The sequence below is a fragment of the Pelodiscus sinensis genome, chromosome 2 (genome assembly GCF_049634645.1).
Source record: "Pelodiscus sinensis isolate JC-2024 chromosome 2, ASM4963464v1, whole genome shotgun sequence".
In the NCBI taxonomy this organism is placed as follows: Eukaryota; Metazoa; Chordata; order Testudines; family Trionychidae; genus Pelodiscus; species Pelodiscus sinensis.
Window position 1 is genome coordinate 200,750,132 of NC_134712.1, and position 15,916 is coordinate 200,766,047.

Consider the following 15,916-nt stretch of genomic DNA (forward strand, 5'->3'; position numbering starts at 1 on the left):
TTATATGTACCAGCCACTGAAGGTGGATGAGTCACATACTTTGCTGATAGGATTCACAGATGCTTGTGAGCCAGCAGAACATTGACACTCAGGAATCCTGAGTTCTATTCCAGTTCTGGAGTACAGTGTATTCTTGTGTTCTTTCTACTCTATTCCTCACAAGCCTGTACCCTTTGCACCAATCCTCTAGCATGTCTCTCATCCTGCATGTATCTCAGTTCCTGTGAACCACTGTTCTTGTTCTGTTCCACTCTTGGTTCCTATTGGTTTCTTTAGCCTACTACCCTTTCTCTCCTCTGCTTCTCACCTCTGCATTTGAGTCAGACAGCAGAAGGTACATTGTGAATATGGGACAGACAATCGCCCTAACTTCAGTTCCGGTGCCCAGAGTCACATCCCCCAACAACCTTGGAGGACCAACTTTAGAAAAACTCCCTCTAAACATAGGCTACGTCTATGCTGTGTCCAAGGAAATTTGGAAAAGCGGATGTGCTCTTTCGCCATCCCTGTAAACCTCATTCTATGAGGAAAAAGGGATATGTCGAAAGAGCAAGTTTTTCTGAAATTTGGGTACATCTACACTGTAACACTATTTTGAAATAACTAGTGCTATTCTGAAATAACATAGTCCATATCTACACAGCAGGCAGTTATTTCGAAATAGTGTCAAAGTACTGTCATACTGGAGGACTTCTTACTCCAACTTGTGTAACCCTCATTGTACAAGGAATAAGGGAAGTCAGAGGAAGAGTGCTCTGTTTCGAAATAAGTGCTGTGTAGATGCTCCCTATTTCGAAATAAGCTATTTCAAAATAAGATACGCAATTGACGTAGCTCAATTTGTATAGCTTATTTTCAGTTAAGCCCTAAAGTATAGATGCACCATTTGATAGCCAAGAACTGATCCCTTTGGGGGTAAGGTGATTTATTAAATGGCTATAACCTTTGGTTTTGTGACAGAGTGTGGAAAAAAATCTGTGTCTGACCATGTATTATATTTGGACAGTTGGCAACTTTTAGTGTTTGTATTTGGGTATTTTGTTTTGTTGTGTTTTATGGTACTTACAGGTCTTATAATAAACACCTTATGCAAGGATTAAATAAAATGTATTTTATTTCTTCAGAGAGCCCATCTTTGGTCAGGCAGAAATTTGCCAGCTGCACTGCCTGTATGTTGCTCCTTAGCAGCCTGTTGAAGCTCTAATGACTGATCTAATAAACCAGAAGTATTAGAAGGTCAGAATGAACAACATTGCTCAGTTTGACCTTCCATTATTTATGGTTTGTCGGATCAGCCATCAAAGCTCCAAGCCAGTAGCTGATAAGAAGCAGAATCAGCAGCACAATCATGATACTGCAAAATTCTCACATTGCATGAATGGTGCCCCCTGGTTTTTGGTGACCTGTGCAGCCACCCATGTCACATGCCCCTAAAGCTGGCCCCTGCCCATTCACCACTTCACATTTAAATGGCTTTCGCAAGTTTCAGGATAAAAAAAATACAGTTGCAAAACTGGTTCACATTTTGCTAAAAACTCCTCTTCCTGAAAAGAATAAAGTCCACAAAAGTTCTTCATGCTCATATTTCCATCTTGTAAAAAAGACTGTATTTTTACACTTTCAAAGGCACAATTGAACTATTATTTAATTTACACTATAATGTCTGCATTTCATAACTTAGCCACAAGTGACAGGGCTAAGTGTTTGTCCCCTAAGGATGTTCCTCATGGCAGCAGAACTGATATGCAGGGGAGGCTGGATTTGAGAATGTGCACTTTCAGCATGAAGCTGAAGTCTCTCTGTATGTAAAGGGAGGTGCAGAGCGTAAGGTGCAAGTCAAAACAGGGTGGGACAGACAAGGACAATTCACTGGGTAAATTCCCCATTCCCTCAGTTCTCCTACCAGAGTTACAGTGAGGTTGCAGAAGGCTTATTCGGCCACTGAAGTAGCCTCTGTGGAATGGCTCTATAGCAGCTTTGTGACATGGAAGTAAGGATTCCTCTCCCTGGGCTCTTAGTTCATAAACACAATACAAAGCTTGCTACCAAGCCTGGACATCAGACCCAGGCAACACCATGACTATTAGGAGTTTTTATTCTGCTAATACACAGATTACTGAAATCATGGCTCCATTTGTTTTGTTCCACTTATTTTCATGAACATGTAAGCGCTATCTACTTGGATTTTTCTTACTGCATACTTATCCAATGTACATATAATTGACAATAGCAAGTAAAAGATTTATTAACTTGCACAACAAAGAAATCTTGGAAATATGATAGAAACAGCTGCGAAATATTTAAAAATATGAAACCATTTGCAGTTTTGCCATTTATGTCAGCAGTGACATCATCAATCCTTGTGAAGTTTTCTCAGTCAAACCCTCCGTGACTGTGGAGTTATCTCTCTCTGTCTCATATAACTTACAGATTAATTACAATAAAGCTTTGACACACAGAACATCAGAAATTATATGGAACCTGAGGGTATGTCTATAGGATAAAGTCAAATTAAGATATGCAACTTCAGCTACGTTACGTAAGTTAGTTACGTAGCTGAAGTCGAAGTAGCTTAACTCGACTTTACGCACTGTCCACACTATAGGAAGTGGAAGGGGGAGTGTTCTCCCCCTTCGACTTCCCTTACTTCTCATGGAAGCAGGGCTACCAGCATTGACTGGAGGGCCCCTCTCAGTTCGAATTAGCATGTCTTCACTAGACCACTAATTCAAACCCTGGAAGATTGACAGCAGCAGCTTCGATCTTCTCTGTAGTGTAGACTTACCCTGACTATGATCATTTTGGAAGACAAATACAAATACTCCGATAAACTTGAGCCCTTACATACCCTTCATATGTCTGCCTTGGGTTTGTGACTTTCAGGCCCTGACTTTACATTAGGACACTAGGGATGTGCTAAACCAGGGCTACTCAACTTTGGAAGCCCCGGGAGCCACAATGATACTCACAGCACATGCCAAGGGCCGCAGCTTAAGTGTGGTTGTATACATATGCAAACATATATGCAAATAGCTTCTTTCACACTGTTGGGCATGAATACAAAGCACTTCCCACAGTGCCCTGGTGCTCCTGGCACCCCCTCCATGAGGGCTAGAAATGCCAACACTATATTGTACCCATCTGTTCCAGCCAGCCCGTCCGCTTGTGTCTTTCAATGCTCACCTCATCTGAGAGATGCCTTGCCATTGTGCAGTGTGTTCCCGGTGGAGGCCATATTCAAAAGATCCCACCTGTGGGCTGCGTGTTGAGCCCCGTGTAAACCCAAACTGCACCACGGGCCGCAAATAAACAGGCCATGGGCTGCATGCGCCCCACAGGCCGCACGTTGAGTAACACTGTGCTAAGTCATTCCCAATAAACCGACTGCCACATTGCCAACTCTCCCAAATATATTCTGAGTCTCACGTTATTTGTGGGGCTTTTTAAAGACTCAGTTCCCAGGAGCAGATGATTTATGTGAGAATCTCAGTTTAAAAAAACCCCAACCCTTTCCCTTTTAAGATGATTTTAAGACAATCTCATGATTTGCTAAGTACTGACTCATGATTTGTGAATGCCTGGACTTGGCAATACTGCAAATACCTAAGGTCACATAGCTCACAGAAATTCCTATACTTGTAGGACTGCAATGACCCCACCCTCTATGTTTCTTTCTGGTGATGAATCAAACAGGTCCCACACTGATTTCCTTTTATTTTTTTTAAACAGAACTTCAAACGTTGATTAAGACCCCGATCACAGGAGTGTGATGGTTCAGGCTGGGTGGCGTTCTCCAAGACTGCTATTTCTTCTAAGAGATGGAGGATAAAAGTCCATTAGGCCACTTTCTGCTTCTCTCTGTCTGACACAAACAAGGAGATATTTCTGTCTTAGGGCCAGCCTCCAGACATCACTTCTCTTTCTTTCTGTGGCATTTAATGTCAAGCCAATGCTCGGAGTATCTTATTTCAACACCATAGCCACAGCATAGGATTTGCTTGGATACCATACAAATGCAAGTGTCTCCAGAGAACTGGGTCTTGCCAGGTACTGGAAGGTTGTGGCTTAATCCATACAAAGCACAGAAAATGTTGGTAGATTGGCAGAAGAAATCAGAAGAATGAAGGAGATTGATTCAGCGCCCTGAGTGAGGGAGTGTGACCACCAGTCGTCACTTTGGTTTGTAATTCTGGAGGCTTTCTAGTTCCTGACCTGCTATTTGATGCCTGCCTAGTGACTGTAGCACATAGCCTGCTTGTCCAGCTGTAGATTGCAAGGCAGGACTAGTGTTTGTTTTAGTTCTTTTTTATTCCAGCCCTTCTAGAGTTAATCCTGTCTTTTTCAGCTTCACGTTAAATTCACACACTGTACATAGTGATACACGCTGAAACCTCCCAATAGTATCATCTAGTTCAGAAATGTGGCTGCTTAATTATTAAGGAGACTTTCGTGCTGAGACTATCTAGCACCACTGTTTCATGAAGTGCCCTGTTTTCTGAACAGAGTTTAAGAGGTATTGGTTTTGACCTACAAAGCTCTAAATTGAGTGTGGCCTGCCTACCTCTTTTTCAATGCTATTCTATTGTTATAAAGACCAGCAGACCTTCTTTGGTTTAAGCAGGAGATGCTTGTTGCTAGGAATTCTGGGAAGGCCTCTCAACTGTGAAACTTGTTTCCCATCTTGGCCAGTTGTAACTCAACTTGTTCTCCTTCAGACAGTGAGAAACCATTTTTATTTTCAGGTTTGTGAAGGGAGGGCATGATGATCCTGAGCCACAATTTGGAGAGTTTATGGGTATTTGAAGTGTTTGAGGTCCTGTGTGGAGCAAAGGTTTTTTTGGTTTTTTAGGGGGGGGGGGGCGTTGCTAATAATGTTGGATATTGTGGGAACAGACTCTTTTATTTTAGTTAGATTGATTTTATTTAGTAAAACAATGAGGAGTCCTATGACACCTTAAAGATGTGTATTTGGGCATAAGCTTTTGTGAGCTTTTTGTGAAGCTTAGATGTAAAAATGTGTATGGGTAACCATAGCATCTCTCTCCAGGGTCTGATATATCCATGCCTCAGTTGTGTGGTGTCACATGGATGCAGGTTCTATTTTTTAGGTCACTTCAAATCCTTTCTCATCCTCCCAGGGGTTGGTTTGATAAAGTCTCTAACAACACCACTCCTCTTGGCATCTGGTTCAATAAGATCATAAAATATCTTCAGCAGTTACAGAGTCCCTCACCTCCTAAGCATTCCCTTCAGGCATAGTTTCCTTTATAGTGCTCATTGTCACCAAAACCTTTTGTTCCGAAAGCATCTAAGGTTTACCCTATGGCAATGGTCACACCTCCCTAGAGTTTTTCTTCAGCCTACCTCCATCTAGACTAATTTTCCCAGCTGCCACTGCCACAACCACCACATCTGTCAGATCTGGAGACAGCCTCAGGAGCAGCCCCTATCTTATCTAGACAATTTTCAGAATGAGAAGCAGACTCTCCCTTTTATTTCCTGCTTTGTGTTCAGCCTGATCAATCGCATGATTAAATTATGGCATCCCCTCCCACCCAAAGAATGACATTTCCGTCCACTCTGCTTTCAGACCATATTCCCTTGAATTCCTGGCTTTGAAGTGATGAGGTCCCATACTAGGGCTTGTTAGGTTATGCTGATTCTTTCAATTGCCACCATGGTCTATTAGAAATTGTTTATCAGATTGCCTATCAGAGTGTTTGAGATGGGTGTATGACTATAAACAGATTTTTTTTGTTTGTTTCATTTCCTATCTGCCTCAAGGAAAGGAAAGAAGAAACTACAGTAAATGAAGGACCTCATATTAATAATCCTTTCATAGGCACTTAGCATGAAATTCACACCTGGGCAGAGAGCCCACACAAACACTTCACACTAATTATGGTCCACTTAACCTTATTTCATGTAGGCCCTCTGCCCAGGGGCGAATTTCACTTTTTAGGTATTGCAATGATGAGATTAGTATAGATTAGATCAAGTGGAGCCTGATTCTCTTCTCCTTGGTGTTAATGATGAATAAAATGACATTGAAGTCAAAGATCTCTGGATCTCAAGACAGATTTTTAAACGTATTTAGAAGTTTCAAACTGCAGAAAGGCACCTAGTGGAATGTTCAAAAGTATCTAAGACCTTAGCTCCCACTGATTTCAAATAAGTGAGAGGAGCTATTCCCAAGCTTAGTCAATATAAAAAGTAGTCCCTATATTTCAAAAAATCATTTTCAATCTGATTTTCAAAAATCAAGGGGAAAATTTCATTACTGTTGATAAAAGTCTCATTTAAAAATGTAAGATGTTTTCACAGATTGTAAAATAAGATTGATGACAAAAGAGTGTTATTTCAGGTTTGGGCTAATGGTATAAATAGGGCAATAATACAACTTGTTTTGGCCAGGACAGTCTCTTTTTTGGTCTTATACCAACTGTCCTTACTTTTTTGGGTAAAAGTAGACATTTGTCCTATTTGCTCTTGACAACAACAAACAGGACAAGTGCCCACGTTTGTCAACAAAGTGGCATGCGGCAGAACGTTGGGGGAATGGGAGGAGCAATGCAAGCCCTGCACAAGGGTGGAAGGAAGCAGGACTGGGATGGAGATCAGGCAGGGCTCAAGCAAGCAGCAATGCCAGCTCCAAGCTGGGAAGCTCAGGCCTCTGGCTTGGGCCAGCCCCACATGGGGGAAGAAGGGTCTTAGACAAGCAGCTGGGGCCTGTCCTGACTGGGAAAGGGCTCTCATGCGATCTCTACATGGTGTCTTGTTTTCCCTTTGGGAAATAAGGTCACCCTCGATATAATTTTTATTGGCACTTGTGGTCAAATCAGAGGCCCACTCATGCCTAATTACACTATGGCAAGCACTGCTCATCTTGCAATGCTCCCCCGAGAAAGGAGGCAGCCACTAAGTAGCCCCAGTGGCTAGCAGTCTGTAGAGGTGCAATTCCTAATTATCTGCGTACTTGGAAATATCTTCATCATCTTTGGCCTTTTTAGGCTATGGCCATTTAAACATGATTCATAATAAAAATAACAAAATAATAATTAATAATAACAATAATAGTTACTATCACATGACAGTATGAGGTTTACCACTGATACTCTCAATTGTTGTAAACATTACAGACCATAACTTAAACCTTCCAGCGTAGGCTGTTTATTTGACTGTTATGTGGTGACAACCTCAATACTAACTGTAATTAACAACTTCATTTTCCTTACCATTGAAAGCGGAGGAGTACATGTTCATTTATAAAAATTCACATTTCTTTTATGTTCAGATATCTTTTAAGTGGCAACTGGTTTGTGTGTGGGTGTGTGAGGGAGAGACAGACAGAGACAGAGACAGAGACAGATTGTTTGAAAGTTGTCTTTTGGTTTTTACTTGCCTTGAATGAGCTAATGTAAGTCACTTGTTTCTCATCTTTAATCCAACACAATGACAGTTGTGGTGTCATTCCAAACCTGTAAAAATAACATTTTCTGATTTATATACATTGTATAAATCTATCATTTATATGCACACGTATACATGTCTAAATGTAAATTATTGCTACCAATTTTAGATTCAATAAAAACGTGTTTTATTAACAAATGCAAGTTCAGACTAAACTAATTAGATAGAAATACACAGTAGAAACAACATTCCAAAGACCTTTTAAACTGCATATTCTCCTATTCAAGTAGTGAGCAAACAATACAATTACATGGAAGGACTTGTAGTGGCTTGCTTAATGCATGATGAACATGCTGACCAAATACTCAATCCTCCTACCTCTCTAGCCCAGAAGTATCTGAAAGGAACAGGACAGCTGTAGTCTCCCTGATTTTGGGCCACACTAGTGAATGGGATGACAGATGTAGAGCTACTCTTTCAAAGAAGGCAGGAACTCCTCTCTGTCAAACAGAGAAGATTGACAGTCTCAGAGCCCAATTTATATAGTTAAAAAAGCCAGCTGCTTCTTTAACAGTTGTAGGCAGTATTCCTAGTGTAGCAGAAAGTAGATGAATAAATTAATAACTACTAACATAATGTTATGTGGTGAATAACTTTAAGCACACAGTACACCCACAATAAACTAAAGTAGACTTAATGCCCATTCTCCAATAGAATAAAAAAAGTGTCCCTATAAACTACTAACCAAATTAGGTTCCTAAACTGGGATTTAAAACTGTCTCCAGTTTATGTATTCTACCTAATTAGCAATCACCACCAATACAGACAAAATAAAAGCTCCTTTCAAATTAGTGACTGTATCCTGTCTGAGAAATTAATTCTAAAGATATTGCCAGAAGGGAAAAGTTTTATATATAAAGATGCTTTTAATTTACCAAATTTTAACTAAATGCATTTGGACCATTTTAACAAATATTTTCTATATCTATTATACTGTATCTGCTTTTCATGTAGACATAAATATATATTTAGAGAGTCCTTCTTTATTCATATCTTTCATGTTTTCATCTGCCAATAGTATAAGGGGAATAGAATATGTCCTGCAAAATGTACATGATGAACAATAGATTTTGAAAGCCAGTATTTGGAAAAACTCACAACAACCTATAGCCAAATGATTTCCCCATCAGAAACATTTCACAATCGTTAAAAGTGCAGATACATTGTGGTTAAATATGTGTTGGATTAAAACCTACATACACAGATTCTGGAGAAAATAAGCTAATATTTTCCAATTTATTATTTAACTAGTAAGATAACTCCTGTAACTTATCTCATGTTGAAAAATAAGATTTAGGAGATTTTGGTTTTTGAACTTAAGTAAAAAAGCTATATATTAAAACTTTGCTAAATTTGCTTTGTTAAATTAGTTACATTTAATTAAAACACCAGGAACTCTGAGCTAAAGAAGTAGTTGATTTTATTACATGTATTTTTCTCATTGGGCCTGATTCAAAACCCTCACTGAAGTCAACAGGAGCTTTCTTAATTGGGCCCATAAAGCCATACCTAAAAACGATCAAAGTGTAAATAGTCTTCTATATTTACATGTTTGTTGAGCTCTCAGCATTTTCAGCAGTTAGCAGTACTGTACATAACAAAAGATCATTTATAGGGTGGTGAATTTTTAAGAGCAAGATACCAAAATTCTCTATTTTAAATATGTAATACTATGTTTAGCTGAATGAAATAAGTAAGTCTATACTGTTTAAAAGAAAGTGGGGCACAGCGCTGGGTTTGAATGTAATAATTTGGGGTGTCAGACCAAGGATTAACTCCTTGTAAATTCAAAGAATTACTTGTTTAAGTATAACTATGAGAAAGGCAAAATATGTATTCTCAGTTAAGACATTATGAAAATAACCATTACAGATGGAAACGTGGTTGCTGTATCTATTTCATGGTTCAAAAATACCCCAAAAGATGAGAGTTCAGCTACTACTCGCTCAAGTGCAGGTGGGGACACTTTTCATTGAGGAGTACTTTACCTGGGGAGTGGTCCCATTGAAACAAAAAGTAGCACTGTGTGGAGTAAAGTGCTACTCGGCAGGAGCAAGGGAGTGGGAGTCCAGCCCTTATAAGGAGTTTCAGGTTATGCCTCCACCTTTTGGAGTCTCTTGGGTCACATTGAACACACACACACACACACACACACAGTTCCCATTTGAATTCTAGAGCTAATAATGGGTTTAATCCGGGCCGGGGATGGGAGGGAGGAGAACTTTGAGCAGGGAGGGCTGGCTGGCCTCTCCAGCCGCGCTGTCCATTCTGTATTTCCCCAGTGCCAGGCCGCTGGGCTCGGGTGAGTCGGACACACGCAATGCCCCGGGAAACAAAGGGGGCAGCCAGCAGGGCTATTGTAAAGGTGGGAAGTCACCGCCCCTCCTCCCTGCTAATCAGAGACAAAGGCTCAGAAGTGCTCGCCGCCGACCACCCCTCGCAATCGGCTCTGCGAAGTGTCCGCGGTAGCCTGTCGGCAGCCACAGGCACTCGGGGCTGCAGCCGAGCCCCGCGGGGTGTCGGCTGCACCCCGAGGAAATGAAAAGTGTGGGGGGAGGGGGCGTAGAGTTACCGCCCCCACTATCAGCCCCCCCTCGCACAAGAGGCTAGAGCTCCCCTCCCCCCCAGCCCATTCAGAGCCGCCCTGTGGCTGCACCTGCCGGCAGAACAAGTGGCAAACACAAGTGCTCCGGGTCCTGGTCTCTGTCTCGCCTCAGCGCGGAAACCAGACGCCAAGGGGCGGGGGAGGAGCGCGGGAGAAACTGACACTGAGCCGCGGCGGAGGGTGCCCTGGGAGCGCTCTCAGACAGGGACGCGGCGCGTACCGAGAGGGCGGAGCGGGGCGGAATCAGGGGAAGGGGTGGGATCCGAGGGGCGGAGGGGGGCTGGCTAGGGTGGGATCCACCGTGCGGAGCGGGGATTTGCCTTTTGTCCTTTACCCTCCCCGCCTGTCAGCGCTCAGGGCAAGAGTGATTGAGAGGGAGTGTGTGAGAATGTGTGGGAGCGTGTGTGGGACCTACAAGGGTGTGTGTGTGTGAGCGCGTGCTAATTGTGTGTGGGGGCAGGGCTGAGGGAGAACGTGTGTGCTTGTAGGGCTGAGGAAGAAAGTTTGTGTGTGTGTGTAGGGCTCAGGTGTGTGTGTGTGTGTGTGTGTGTGTGTGTGTGTGTGTGTGTGTGTGTGTGTGGGATGCATGGGAACGGTGGAGACAGCTGCTGTCTTCACACCAGAACATGGTACCAAAGCCACCCTAAAAAAAAAATCAAGAGCGCAAAAGCCCCCCTTTAATCAGGACCTTGCCTTGTTGACAGTTTTCCATAGGGCTGGGCGATCCCCGGCTGCGCTGTAATATACAGGTGCTTTCTCATTGTGACACTCCTGTCAGCCTCTTCTGACTGAGGGAACATGGCTGGTTTTCTGAGTCAGATTAGATTCTCGTTTTGACCCGGGTTGGAAAACAATTTTCCTGCTGCACAATAGTGAGTGCGCACTGGCACTTCCCTTCCACATGGAACCGAGACGAGACCACCCCAGTGCTTTCTGGCCTTTTGTCTTGCAGCTCTTCTGTAGAATCACTCAGTCCTGGCATTGGCCTCTTATTGTACAGGCCTAAAGGTTAGGAAGCCCCTTGATCTAAAGTGCATTGGACGTAAAGCCCCTCTACCAATACTGTATTTCAAAAAAAATCGCTGTCGGTAAAATGTACTCCCCCCCCCTCCGCCCCCATGCTACATTGCACATATTATGGCCTGTTCTTGATTTTTGCAAGTAATTTTCTTTCACTTTCATCTTGTTAGACAAACTCATCCCCGGCCCGATCCCAAAGTCACTGGGAATCTTTCCACTGATTGCAACAGGCTTTTGATCAGGCCCTGGCCATATGAATCTGACTTTTAGTCATCTCAGAAGACACACCCTTGTGCAATCCCGCCGACTCGACTGGGGCAGTTTCAAGAGAATGTGAGGGAAGGCGGGATTTGATTCCCACAATGTTTTACTGAAAACACAGAGTCAAATAGAAGTAATCTAGGAACGTCCAATAGCTAGAAGGGGAGAAGGCGAAGGGAGGGAGATGTCCTCAAGCGTGCCTTCTGTTTGATGTAAGAAGACCATCCACTTTGCACATCAAAGTGGATAACAAAGAGATTGCCTTGGGAAAATCCCTCTCCCCGGTGAAATCTCAGGTCAGCATGATTGAACCACATTTTTTAAATTGTATCCCATTGGCAAGTAGAGCTCCATCGCCAGCGAATTTGGCTACTTCTACACTTCACACCCCCTAATCGGTTCTTTCCCTCCTTTCCTGCTTGTTTGAACGGGCATTCACTTCATATCCTGAAGCAAAATGCAGGACAATGTAGCACTTTAAAGACTAACAAGATGGTTTATTAGATGATGAGCTTTCGTGGGCCAGACCCACTTCCTCAGATCAAATAGTGGAAGAAAGTAGTCACAACCATATATACCAAAGGATACAATTAAAAAAAGTGAACAAATATGAAAAGGACAAATCACATTTCTATCACTTCATATCCTGTGGTTAAAAAACAACAGAATGTGCAAGATTATTCCCCTGTGTAGGGTCCCCGCATGCTCGGCACCTCGATCTGCTTCTGATCATGAAGGGGCAAATCAGTAAGAAATTAGGCAACAAAAAATCACCAATAGATAGATTGTTGAGGCATGTCAGGCCAAGGAGCCTAGGGTATTTTGGTAAGCATCTTTCAAAGCCAGGCATGCAGGAAAATAGAAAAAGAAAGGTTACTCTTTTTCATCAGCACCAACGATACAGCGGACATTAAAGCTTTCTCAGAAAGCCAGTTCCCCAGGACATCTCTCCGGATTCCCTACACCGTGGAAAAATGAACGAACCTGTTGATTAAAAAGCTGTCCTGAGGATTCGAACATGCATATTCTTGTTCAACTTGAGTCCAGTTCATCTGGTCAGCACCGTGTCACGGCTCGTGCCCGTTTTATAATAATTTATAGAAGCAGACAGAATATAAAGCAATTTTTTTCTTAGCGTTGTGAACCAAGTGCTCCTTCAGCAGGGCGGGGGAGCGTCCCATATTAAGAGACCATACTCCAGGACTGGCATATTTTATAGAGACACAAATATATTGGGCGCAGAGCTGCAAGATACAGAAGCAAGCGTTGAGAATTGGTCGTGAGCGCATCTCAGCTATCCCAGCTTCCCTGCGTGGCCAGATATGACACGACGGGGCAGTGGATGAAAATCCCAGTACATTTTAAAGAGATGATAGGCACACTCCCGTGATGGGAGTACAAGGGAGTTTCTCGAATAAAGGTTGAAGGATCGGGCGAAACTTCAGCTCAGTCAGCTAAGTGAGAGGGCCTCTTTCGGGAGTGGGGGGAGGAGTTCTATCTCCAGGAATCTCCTGTAGCTTTTGAAGCACAACTCGTGGGTATTTTTGTTTCCAGCTGGCGTCTGCATGAAAGCTCCAGAAGCCTTCACTGATCTCACCCATTATTTATGTTGGCCATTTGCTTTTGAAATCAATGTACTGTATAACTTGACTCTTTAGACTCCCCTTTGAAGAGATTTACCCAAAGTGGCGTTCATACGCCAGCGTTTTATTGCAACATAATACAGTATGTGTGTGTGGAGGGGGATAGGAGTTAATTGTTATGGCTGATAAACAACGGAAAAGCAAACGTCTGAGCTTTGATTTGCACAATTAATTATTCCAGCAGAAATCCCCACCGCGTGTTATGTGCAGCTTCCTGGAGGGTCAGCTCTGTCTCTCCCTGAAAGTCCTTTGGACAAAGCTTTGACGTTTTCAGGGACTGTCCATTGAAAAGAAGGGACGATCGCTGTCGGTTTATTTTTCTCAAGGACAGAAAAACAATGGAAGTTTCAATGGAAGCGCCTCACCAACTCAGCAACGTATTTTTCGAGTTCTCTAACACATGCTCTCGAATATTATACACTGTTTTCGGTGCTATTTTGTCCATGTAGATAGACATGTTCATTTTTTATAAGTGCAATAAACCTCTACAGAGTTAAGGCGATACCTAAATGCAAGTGACTTAAAACCAGTGCATGGCATTGGCTGTCACATAACATTAACCGCAATAAAGTGGCTATGGGTTCAGATGGACTTCCCAAGTCTGATACAGGTTGGACCTCCTTCATCCGGCACCCTCAGGACCTAACCATTTCCTAAGGAGGGGATTTGCCTGGCCAGGGGAGGTGCCTCCCTACATGGCCCGGGCTGCCCTCGGCTAGTATCCAAGAGATAGTACGTGGAATGTAGGCTTCGGTTTTGTGTTCTCGTGCAATTTGGAAACCAACCTGTTTGCGTTGGGGAGGGGGGAGTTGGGAGGGGAGAGTCACAGTAATGCGGAATAAATGGCATCGTTCTGTCTGAACTAGGGGACATGAACTATTCTGCCCTCACTTCTGAATTAGCTTGATGTTTACAAGATAGCACAGTACGGGCCAACTTCTCTCCTGAACGACGCACAATTCCCACTGAAGTCAACGGGAGTGAACTCACTGGGAGTTTTTCTCTATAAAATAGTGTCCCTTTGTGGCATAGAAACTCATATCCATTTGAAACACACTATTCAGAGCCGAATTCTGCCTTCTTCTCCCGCTCCCCGCACTTACATCTGAGTGGCAAGCAGGATTCGAAACTTTGAATGTAACAGACCAAAAGAATTTCGGGGCCAAATTCTGCTCTGAGTTACAACCCTTGAGATTCTGGAGCAGCTCCGCGAAAGTCAATAGAGTTTCTACGGTTATAACTGAGAGCAGAATCTGACCCTATGTTTTCCACATTTTATTGATACCTGCGTGTAATCTCTAAATCGCCGAGGGACACATTCTGTGGTCCTTAATAGAGCAAAACGCCCATTGACTTCTACCCCATTGACTTCATTGGGAGTTTCGCTCCATTAAGGACTGCAGAATGTATCCTAAAGTGACCACAATAATTTTGTTGCCTGGTAATGGAGCTTCAAAGGATTCTCTAATTAGCAGCCACGAAAGAATCCTTAAACATTTGTTCATTCTGTACAAATTAAGTGTATTCTGTTTGGAGACTGTGAAACAGTTAAATGTTCCCCATTAAAATACTGGGGTCAGATAGTATTGATGTTCATATGTTATTACAAATACAACTTATACGCAAGACTGTTCATAAATGATTTCAAGTTTACTACCTGAAATGATAGCATCAGCAAGGAAATTCAAATAACTAAAAAGTTAGGGAAGTTTTATCATCAACGGAGGTTTTTATCAGAGAGAAATTTCAAACAAGAAAGGCTTGTATGTATTTGTACATATTAGACATACGCCTAGTTAGCTGTGTTGTCAAATAATCCAGTGACTCCAAATGAAATTTATTAATTCAGGAATCAGGCCCTACATTAAGTAGCTATCAGATTGTGATTTGATCAATTTCACTTTGTATTGCCACTTTGCTTGCAATTTTCGGACCAGCAGCTTTCTGATGACTGGAGGAAACAAAGCGAAAGGAAAATACAGAGCTCGATCAACTTTAGAAAAAAAATCACTACGAAATTAAACTGTAAAATGAACGCACCATTATATTATGTTACATCGTTATCAGAGATATGTACTGTCTCTATATACACGAATTTATAAGGAAAATGACCTTACTAAATTCCAGATCTGAAGTTCCAGATCTGAAAATAGAGGAAGTATCAGTATCTTCTAAATTGTCCTATTAAATAGCCTGATACATAGATTCCTAAATAAATAGTTTTCCTCTTGAAGAATACGATTTCTTTCCCGCAAAATCTGGTTTCAGAAACAAGTTTCACCTTGATATAAAACACTCTGAAACAGGCAAAGCTTTTCCATTTTCCTGTGCAATAGTCAGGAGAAGTGACTATAAAGACTGCGTGACATAAACTTTTAAAAAGACAGTCGTATAACAAAAGTATATTAACTCTGCTTAGAAATTAACCTGTAATAGAATAAGAAGCCGAATGCCCCCCAAAATAAGGGAATACACAGCACATCCATCCCCCTCCCCTCCATCCTACTACATTTTGGTCAGCATTCTAGGCAAAATATGCTCAACAGATGATAGTAGAGATGCAGCCAGAAAACAACTCCAGCTATTTAAACTGCCAAATGAGACATAAAGCCGCATTGTAAAAATCATCTGGAAAACAGGTTTTCCTATTGAAGTCTCTATGTGTTAATTACTGTGATCTGGAAGAGCTCTATATCTAAACGCCTGGAAGCCGACTTTCACCCCGCATATGTAAATGAAGAAAGCGCTGAATCAAAGCCAGAGGGTTCATGTTCGGATTCATTTCCATGCATGCCTAGACATTAATATGTGTTCATGTAGGGTTCGTACAGTACGAGGTGTTATTTCCTTATAAAGAAACACCAGGTCTCGCTTTCCATTCTCCTTACAAAATTATTCGCATTATTTATGCTACATT

At 42.2% G+C, this 15,916-nt stretch overlaps 1 long non-coding RNA gene across 1 annotated transcript in view; it reads right to left on the reverse strand.

Moving 5' to 3' along the window:
• Window positions 1-15,916, reverse strand: part of LOC142827323 (uncharacterized) — a 29,182-nt gene that overhangs the window by 11,704 nt on the left and 1,562 nt on the right. The window contains exon 2 of the long non-coding RNA XR_012902006.1: window positions 7,403-7,478. This is a non-coding gene — a long non-coding RNA (uncharacterized LOC142827323). The remainder of the gene's footprint in view (window positions 1-7,402; window positions 7,479-15,916) is intronic.